The 10,356-nt window shown below is 47.4% G+C and overlaps 1 non-coding gene across 1 annotated transcript; it reads right to left on the bottom strand.

The window, feature by feature from the left end:
* Positions 1–9,400: 9,400 nt before the first annotated feature.
* On the bottom strand, positions 9,401–9,519 carry LOC136876548 (5S ribosomal RNA). The gene has a single exon (XR_010860606.1). It is a non-coding gene; the product is annotated as a 5S ribosomal RNA (ribosomal RNA).
* Between the last annotated feature and the right edge of the window lie 837 nt (positions 9,520–10,356).

The raw sequence follows: 10,356 nt of genomic DNA, 5'->3' as shown, positions 1-10,356 counted from the left end.
CTTTGCGTTCTCCTATGGCCCGTATAGTTAAAGTGAAGGCTACAGAAGCGGCAGTAATCTGAGAATATCCAACTAAGGACCTTGCTTAGATAGCCGACAGACACTACTTCACTTAACTGCCTTCTATACGGTATATCATGGAATCTTAACTCTACTGGCTGCGAATCAACCTTGCGGAGATTTGCGAAAGGTACACAACAGTGGAATGTTTCGGGAAAAAATCTGTAGTGTCCGTTGTTGATGACAGATCGCTACAACCGGTAAAGGAAGTCAGCAAAAAGTAACGACGTATAAGTAACCAGGGAGTAGTTGCGTTTCGGAGATCCTTTCAGAGCATGTGTACAGAAGGCAACGGTTATTTATTCTTTGGAGGTGGGCGGGCGCGTTGTCGAGACGAGACTTTGCTCGGAGATCGCGATGGAGGAGCGTACGAGGGCGGTACTGAGCGCGCGCGGCGGGGCGCGGCGGAACCTAACCCGAGTAGTTTTAACCTCACTTCGTCGTAACCTAACCCCAACTCGACCCAGGGCCTACATTCAATCCCAACCAATCTCCTCAAGAAAGAAAAGAAAGAAAGACCCAGGGCCCCGTGGTAGTGGTAGTAGTAGTAGTAGTAGTAGTAGTAGTAGTTGTTGTTGTTCTTGACGGCGGTGCGATTGTCGTTTCAAGCGGCAAAAGGACTGAATAATCCGTCCGGCTATGATGGTGTTAACGACGACGATTATTATTATTATTATTATTATTATTATTATTATTATTATTATTATTATTATTATTATTATTATGAGGTTTTCTAATTTCTTTTGACCTTAAAGTAACAATGCTAACCACTTTGATGTGATGTCCCCCTTTTAACTTGCCTTTGGTTTGCTTAAGGGTAAGAGGCTAACACAACTGCTCTTTTTTTTAAAGGTGTGGTGGCCCTGAAAAGGGCCGTTTCTTAAGAAGGGTGGTTATTCCCTGTAGCTCCTTACTTGGAGCTGGTGTATTTGGTGACTGCCTTGGTGCCCTCGCTGACGGCGTGCTTGGCCAGCTCTCCGGGCAGCAAGAGACGGACGGCAGTCTGGATCTCCCGACTAGTGATGGTGGAGCGCTTGTTGTAGTGGGCCAGACGGGAAGCCTCCGCGGCGATACGCTCGAAGATGTCGTTGACGAAGCTGTTCATGATGCTCATCGCCTTGCTGGAGATGCCAGTATCAGGGTGTACCTGTTTAAGTACTTTGTAGATGTAGATGGCGTAGCTCTCCTTCCTCTTGCGCTTCTTCTTCTTATCTCCCTTGGAGATGTTCTTCTGGGCCTTGCCGGCTTTCTTGGCGGCCTTTCCGCTAGTCTTAGGAGGCATGGTTGTCTCGTGTAGCTACTGAGAATCCAAACGAATGGCTGGGGGCACCCGGTTTCAGCGTGTATTTGAAAGAAAACGCCTGTGTCGTACTAGCCAATGGGGGCGAACTAGCTGCAGCCTCATTGGCTGGCTCGCTGCCTCGCGTAACCTGCCAGAGTACAAAACTGGTGGTCACAAGGCTGCAAAATACCATTTGGTGCGAAGCAGACTAGCAGAGCATCATGTCAGGACGAGGCAAGGGAGGAAAAGTTAAGGGCAAGTCCAAAAGCCGTTCCAGCCGTGCAGGCCTGCAGTTTCCTGTCGGGCGTATCCACCGTCTCCTCCGCAAGGGAAACTATGCAGAGCGAGTGGGTGCTGGTGCTCCCGTGTACCTGGCTGCGGTCATGGAGTACCTGGCTGCTGAAGTTCTTGAGTTGGCAGGCAATGCAGCCCGTGACAACAAGAAGACGAGGATCATCCCCCGTCACTTGCAGTTGGCCATACGTAATGATGAGGAGTTAAACAAACTCCTGTCTGGTGTGACCATTGCCCAGGGAGGTGTGCTGCCCAATATTCAGGCAGTGCTCCTGCCCAAGAAGACCGAGAAGAAGGCTTAATTGCCTTAGCCTTGGTTTCCCAGGCAAAAATTTAAAAAACGGCCCTTTTCAGGGCCACCAGCTGGTTAAGGAAAGAGTTGCTTGTCAGGCTTTATTGCTCAGTAGTAAAGGAGGTGTCAAAAGAGAAAGAGCAGTACAGTACAGTACAGTACATACAGGTCTCTAATAATAATAATAATAATAATAATAATAATAATAATAATAATAATAGTGAAACCAAGAACAACAACAGCAAAGAGAAGAATTGTGTTTAGTGTCCCTTCAGTAGCAACAGATGCTGGAATTTAGTGTTTAGGACAGAAAATAGCCTAGCCAACTTAATGATATATTACACAGTTCATTAATTGAAGGAAGGAAGGAAGGAAGGAAGGAAGGAAGGAAGGAAGGAAGGAAGGAAGGAAGGAAGGAAGGAAGGTTGCATAAGAAGTACTTTTAATATCATACCAGTTTACGGTATAACCTTCAAAACTGGAGTAGGTTATCAGAGTAGAATGAACCAGAGGAATAGGCACGTTTTAGCATTTATTTATTTATTTATTTATTTATTTATTTATTTAGAAAGAAGCCAAGTGATTAGTTTCTGAATGAAAGAAAGAAAGAAAGAAAGAAAGAAAGAAAGAAAGAAAGAAAGAAAGAGGATCAGATACAGATATCTAGTGTCCATTAAAAATAAACTTCAGACTAGACTTCATTACTAACGTTGAGGGCATATTTTCTTCTCTGCAGGGCTCGAGGAGAAGTGTACTGTACAGTACAGTACAGTACAGTACCTCCTAGGAAGAAGTGCTGCACAAGCAATGCTAGAGGAGTACTGGACACGGGACACAAAGCTCTTTTGAGAGGTAAGTGGTGGCCCTGAAAAGGGCCGTTTTTTTTAAACACTGCATGCCCCCTGCCGGGAGCACGCTCGGAAGAGATCTAACCGCCGAAACCGTAAAGGGTACGTCCCTGTCTCTTGAGGGCGTACACTACGTCCATGGCGGTCACGGTCTTCCTCTTGGCGTGCTCGGTGTATGTTACGGCATCCCGGATGACGTTCTCCAGGAAAACCTTGAGCACGCCACGAGTCTCCTCGTAGATTAGGCCCGAGATACGCTTGACCCCACCTCTGCGGGCGAGACGTCTGATGGCAGGCTTGGTGATGCCCTGGATGTTGTCTCGGAGCACCTTCCTGTGACGCTTGGCGCCTCCTTTGCCGAGTCCCTTTCCTCCCTTGCCTCGTCCGGTCATGGTAGATCAGTACAACAGCGAGTTCAGAGCTCGAATGTGCCAGGCCCCGCTTTTGCCTGTGCTTTTGTTGAACGAGCCTGGCCCCGGTGACGTCGGCAACTGGCTAGCGAATGGCAGCGCTGCAGCAGCACAGGGAGGGGGAAGCGAAGGAATAAAACAAGGCGAGCGGGAGCGAGCTCCTGTTATTCTCCCTGCAGCGTGTCGACAGTGAGTACCGTACGTCATGGCCCGGACGAAGCAGACTGCACGTAAATCCACCGGAGGCAAGGCCCCCCGCAAGCAGCTGGCAACCAAGGCTGCCCGTAAGAGCGCGCCTGCCACGGGTGGAGTGAAGAAGCCTCATCGGTACAGGCCCGGTACCGTGGCCCTCCGTGAGATCAGGCGCTACCAGAAGAGCACCGAGCTGCTCATCCGCAAGCTGCCTTTCCAGCGGCTCGTGAGAGAAATAGCTCAGGACTTCAAGACCGACCTGCGCTTCCAGAGCTCGGCCGTCATGGCCTTGCAGGAGGCCAGCGAAGCCTACCTGGTGGGTCTTTTCGAAGACACCAACTTGTGTGCCATCCATGCCAAGCGTGTCACCATCATGCCAAAGGACATCCAGCTCGCCCGCCGCATCCGAGGGGAGCGTGCCTAAGTCCAGAGCTAGCTTAACGCTGGACCTTTCACCAAACGGCCCTTTTCAGGGCCACCAAAATATCCCAGAAAGAGCAGTCGTAGTCTCTGAGCTAGCACGGGCAGTGAATTAAAATATTCTTTAAAAGGAAATAAATAATAATAATATAAATCTTGATGATGATGATGGTGGTGGTGGTGGTGGTTGTTGTTGTTTCCAGGGGATGATGTGAACCTTCCAAGTGCAAGCGCAGTAGACACAAAACTTAATAATAATAATAATAATAATAATAATAATAACAACAACGACAAAGTATATACATCTGGATGGCGGTGGGTTTTTTTATTTTATTTTTTATTCCACAGGACGATGCGAAGAGTCCTAGAGCAATCATAGTAAAGAAAATACTGAATAATAAAGGCGATGTTGATAATAATAATAATAATAATAATAATAACAAAGTATATAAATCTTGATGGTGGTTGTTGTGCCAAGGGGATTAAGGAAAACTCCAAGTGCAATAACAGTAAAGAAAATACTAAATAATAATAATAATAATAATAATAATAATAATAATAATAATAATAATAATAATAATAATAATAATAATAAGAGAGTAGTGGGGCACTTGTGCACACTTGCCTCTTTATGAGACAGAGGTAGGAGAGAGGCCAGGGTTCACATTCAAAGACTTCATAGGCTCTTTTAGAAAGAAGGTGATGGCCCTGATAAGGGCCGTTTTTGCAACCTCCGCTCTCGTGAGAGCAAGAGGTGCACGGGTAGTGTAAGAACCTCGAGGGTTCTCACTTCCTTTTTGCAGGTGCCTTTTTAGGCGAGGCCTTGGGCTTAGCGGCCTTTTTAGGCTTAGGTGCCTTAGGTTTCTTAGTGGGCACCTTGGCGGCCTTCTTAGCCTTGGAAGGAGCCTTCTGCTTTGGTTTGGGAGCAGGAGCTGCCTTCTTCTTCTCAGCAGGCTTTTTGGAAATGGCTTTCTTGGCTGCAGCCTTGGCTCCCCCAGCCTTCTTCGCCTTGGGGATGCGCTTCTCCTTGGGGGCGGCGGACCGCTTGACAGGGGCTGCGCTGGCTTTCTCCGGCTTGGCAGCTGAGGCGAGTTTGAAGGAACCTGAAGCTCCCTTCCCCTTGGTCTGGACCAGCTCTCCGGAAGCCACAGCAGATTTCAGGTACTTCTTGATGAATGGGGCCAGCTTCTCAGAGTCCACCTTGTAGTTGGCAGAGATGTACTTCTTGATAGCTTGGAGAGAAGATCCACCTCGCTCCTTGAGGCTCTTGATGGCACTGCCCACCATCTCGGAGGTTTTCGGATGTGCAGGCTTGGTGCGAGGTTTCTTGGATGCGGAAGCCTTGTTCTTCTTGGGCGACGCCTGGGCCGGAGCCGAGGCGGGTGCGGATGCTGCCGATGCTGTTGCAGTGTCAGCCATGGTCACGGTGCGAATGTGTTAAATTTTCCCGAATGGCGGAGTGTATCAGGCTACTCGGACCGCGCAGGAAACAGCAGTGGCTAGCTGTCGGGTGGGCTGCGCGGCGATAAGTTGGGGACGTGCTTCCTAGCTCCTTTCTCGTGCACCCTGCGTCCCGTGGGGGCGGCGGAAGGTTCAGTTCAAGGTAGGAAGGGATAGCCAAAGGATTAATGCTGCTCCTCAAATGAAAGAAGTGCTGCCCGCCTTGTTCAGGGCGTCCTGGCGCAGGTGTGTTCCATGGACAGCATTTCCTCAGCTCCCTCTCCATGCCGACATTTAGGGGCAGCCGCCGTCGTCGCGACGCCCCCGGGAGCGACCACCGCTTACCTGAAGGAAGTCCCATCCTTCCTCTAGCTGCCAAGGCAGAGAACTGTTCGTGGACTCTAGCCACTTTCGAATGAGAGCAAGGGACGTTCGGCCTTCAGGTGGATTTCTGCAGTAGCAAGGAGACCCACCGTAATCTGCCTCTAATAGCATTGCATAAAAGGGCATAAAGAAGGAAACATATAAATTAGGGACTAGTTTCCACGACTTGTCAGATTCCAGGTCTCTTGCTAGCTCTTTAAGTTCATTTTAGTCGCAGTATTTAGGGCCATAGGCACTTGCCTCACGGTCAGGTACCCTCTCTCACTTCCTGCTGTTTTAAGGCCCTTGTAAGGGAAGAGAAGAGAAGCCTAGTTAAAGAGGAATCCTAGAACGTCTAGGTGTATTTCAGGGCGTACCTAAAGGCCCAGACCGGAAGACAGCCGGTTAAGTCTCACGAAAGACTTTGTCCCTGACCTGTAGGAGGGAAGCACAGCCTGGTAGAAACGTCCCGCCTACCCCGGGCAACAAAGCCAGGACCGAATATCTCTAGGCCTATTCACAATCGAAAAGAAGCCCATATATAGTATATCTACACCAGGCGGTATTACTAATTGTTCCAATATTACAGCCGATCGCGTCCTCCCTCAAGTTGGACAGCTTGAGGTAGACAGAAGCTTCCGAGGGAGCTGCCTACAGAGAACAACTTCAGAAAAAATTGGATGAGAACAAGAGATACAATGATAGGACCCATCTTAAGACACCCAGGACTTATTCAGTTGGTTTTAGAACGATGTGTAGGCGGTAAGAACTGTAGGGGTAGACCAAGGTACGGACATGACAAGCACATGTAGGATGCAATAGTTACATAGAAACGAAAAGGTTGGCACAGGATAGGGTGGCGTGGAGGGCTGCATCAAACCAGTCTACGGACTGGTGACTCAAACAACAAACAACAACAGTAGGCTAAGGCTATTAAAAAAAAAACAACTACCGCTACTACTATGTCGACGACGACGACTTTTACCTAACTTTCGTAACCGACCTTTGGTTTCAAAGCTGCCATTAAGTGAGAGTATGCCTCCTTAAAATAACCTACTGGCTGCGCCGAGAATCGATCACACTATTAGCAGCATAGAACGAAGACGATCGCGTGAACTGACATCAAATAATAGTATTAAAGTTTGAGGTTACGTCGAATGTAATTACAAAAAGGCTACGCAATTACTTCTTTGACTTACAAGTACAGCGGCATACCTAACCTCAAAAAAGAATAAGGTCAGTAAAGTGCGAAACCGCGAGAATGCTATGTCCCTTTCGACGTGTAAGGAACTTTTTCTTTCTCTCTTTCTTTCTTTCTTTCTTTCTTTCTTTCTTTCTTTCTTTCTTTCTTTCTTTCTTTCTTTCTTTCTTTCTCCTGGTCCGAACGACGCCGGGAATTGCAGGAATACGTGTTGGGTTAACACGTTGGACGTTCAATTCTTACTTGCAGATGGAAATCAGGAAGGAAGGAAGGAAGGAAGGAAGGAAGGAAGGAAGGATCTAACAGAGGGTAGATGCACGGTTAACACAACTTCTCTCGCCATGTGGATTCGGTGTGATTATACGGCTGGATGCCCTTCCTGACTACAACCTTCCTTCCTTCCTTCCTTCCTTCCTTCCTTCCTTCCTTCCTTCCTTCCTTCCTTCCTTCCTTCCTTCCTTCCTTCCTTCTTCTTCTTCTTCTTCTACTACTACTACTACTACTACTACTACTATTACTCAAGTTTGTGCTGTAAAAGAATACCCTGTGAAGAAAACAGGAGGTTTAAGAGTCCTCTTCCCTCAAATATCAATTGAAGTACCGTAATGAGGGATACCGAGTCATTTACATTCATGGGAGGATATGCGTAAAGGGACCTGATGATTTTTAGGCCAGCTGCGCTAGGGTTACTCTTCGTATGACTAGACCAGACCAGTACCGGTACGGTACCTCAAGATTTTTATTTTTTCTTAATTAGTTTAGGTGATCCAAGCCTAACCTGCAGTATATTGCACCCGAAATATCTAGCATCTACCCTGTAATGAGAAGATGCAGGCCTCCTTCCCAGTTTTCAAGACTGGTGATGATAAAAGTGTGCGTAATTTAGCTTGAAGTTAGCAGATCCACGATCAGTTTATGCCCCTTTTCTCGGTTCGCTGCAATCATGTCTTAGTACAGGGTCTCCATTCTAGGCCTATCAATTCCTGCGAACTCGTGAAAGCAATCAGGTAATGAAGATGATGATTGTAGTTATTAACATTAAGAAGAGAAGTTGAGGTGTTTGTCTTCAGCAGAAAAGAGGATATAGGACCCGGGTAGCAGTGAAAGGGCGACCGTGTTAGACGCAGGATACCTAACCTCCCTATTCTTTGAATTCTAACCGGTAGTACTAAGGTAAGGAGGAAAAAGTAGGACGTACAGGTACGCAGTGTTCAGGTGCTGGGCAAATGGACGTATTATTGCCGAAGTACGAAAAATCCCTACCGGCCTAACAGGAAGTAGTAGTGGTAGGTAGTGAAAAATGTTATTTACTTTACGCCCCACTAACTACTATTTACCGTTTCCGGAGACGCCGCTGAGGCGAAATTTTGTCCCGCAGGAGTTCTTCTATTTTACGTGCCCGTAAATCTACAGGCATGAGGCCGACGTATTTGGCCATTCAAATACCAAGGGAGTGAACCGGAATCGAACTCGCCAAGTTGAGCTCAGAATGGCCTATTTAAATCCAGGACGGTAACGGTAATGATATGGGGAGTTGAGGTTAGTTCTATGGAATTCATCACTTGCCGAAAGGTCGGTCAGCCGACGTGCAGGCTACTGAAATCGAGCACTTTCCTCACGTCACCTAACCTAAAACGTCACGACACTTTCAACTAACACTTGTCGTTGAAAACGTTACTTTCTCAGTCTTATTAGGAAACCGTCTCATCTTAGGTAGAAATGCAAAGTCCTGGGAGTCAATGCTACGATTTGTCGGAACACGCGCACAAGGGTCACTCTCCTGCACTAGTACATCATCGTTCGTAAGCAAGCTTATGAGAGACGCCCAGTTACCTGCAGAAAATAGCGCACAACAGACTTGCAACTTATTACCGAACGTCGTCGTTATATCAACGGGTCAGCGATAGTATCTTATCTTACCTGAAAGAACATAAAATGAAATCATTTTTCGCCTCTTTGAAGGGCTGCTACATGCGGCGTGCGGTTGCTAGGACACGGCTTTCATTGTTATCACGACAGTGTCGATGACGTTGTTTGGAAACCATCTTCCTCGCGATTTTCTTGGCGGGCAGGGAGATTCGAACCCACGTTCCGCCCTGGCACTGATTACCCTTCTTACCTGTAATCTTACGCGAAATAGGACGTAGTAGAATGAAGAGTTAAGAATCCGTGAGGGGCCGCCTACAGACAGGGCACACTATGCTGCACTAACCTAAAAGAAAAATAACAGCACACACACACACACACACACACACACACACACACACACACTCTCTCTCTCTCTCTCTCTCTCTCTCTCTCTCTCTCTCTCTCTCTCTCTCTCTCTCTCTCTCTCGCATCATCATCATCATCATCATCATCATCATCATCATCATCATCATCATCATCATCATCATCATCATCAGGTCAGGTTAGGCGGGCACCTCGGAGGAAGTTAAGTATCTACAATAAACTTGAATCATGTTGGAAAGTTAAGAACATCTGGTTAGTTTCACATGTAACAAAAATCGATCAATTTCGACATTTGTGCAGCCGTAAGGCTAAAGTTGATGATAAAGGGTTATTTAGAGATCAGAATAGTAGGTAAAAAGGGAATTGAGCCAACGGCACGTGGTGTTCCCAAGCGGTCACCCATCCAAGTACTGACCACGCCCAATGTTGCTTAACTGCGGTGATCGGACGAGAACCGGTGTATTCAACATGGTATGGCCGTTGGCGAGAAAGGAAGTCTTCATTGATGCATGTGTACAGAAGGCAACGGTTATTTATTCTTTGGAGGTGGGCGGGCGCGTTGTCGAGACGAGACTTTGCTCGGAGATCGCGATGGAGGAGCGTACGAGGGCGGTACTGAGCGCGCGCGGCGGGGCGCGGCGGAACCTAACCCGAGTAGTTTTAACCTCACTTCGTCGTAACCTAACCCCAACTCGACCCAGGGCCTACATTCAATCCCAACCAATCTCCTCAAGAAAGAAAAGAAAGAAAGACCCAGGGCCCCGTGGTAGTGGTAGTAGTAGTAGTAGTAGTAGTAGTAGTAGTTGTTGTTGTTCTTGACGGCGGTGCGATTGTCGTTTCAAGCGGCAAAAGGACTGAATAATCCGTCCGGCTATGATGGTGTTAACGACGACGATTATTATTATTATTATTATTATTATTATTATTATTATTATTATTATTATTATTATTATTATTATGAGGTTTTCTAATTTCTTTTGACCTTAAAGTAACAATGCTAACCACTTTGATGTGATGTCCCCCTTTTAACTTGCCTTTGGTTTGCTTAAGGGTAAGAGGCTAACACAACTGCTCTTTTTTTTAAAGGTGTGGTGGCCCTGAAAAGGGCCGTTTCTTAAGAAGGGTGGTTATTCCCTGTAGCTCCTTACTTGGAGCTGGTGTATTTGGTGACTGCCTTGGTGCCCTCGCTGACGGCGTGCTTGGCCAGCTCTCCGGGCAGCAAGAGACGGACGGCAGTCTGGATCTCCCGACTAGTGATGGTGGAGCGCTTGTTGTAGTGGGCCAGACGGGAAGCCTCCGCGGCGATACGCTCGAAGATGTCG

This window comes from Anabrus simplex, chromosome 6 (genome assembly GCF_040414725.1).
Source record: "Anabrus simplex isolate iqAnaSimp1 chromosome 6, ASM4041472v1, whole genome shotgun sequence".
Lineage (NCBI taxonomy): Eukaryota > Metazoa > Arthropoda > Insecta > Orthoptera > Tettigoniidae > Anabrus > Anabrus simplex.
The sequence above is the reverse complement of the archived record's forward strand: the minus strand, read 5'-3'. Positions and strand labels throughout refer to the sequence as shown.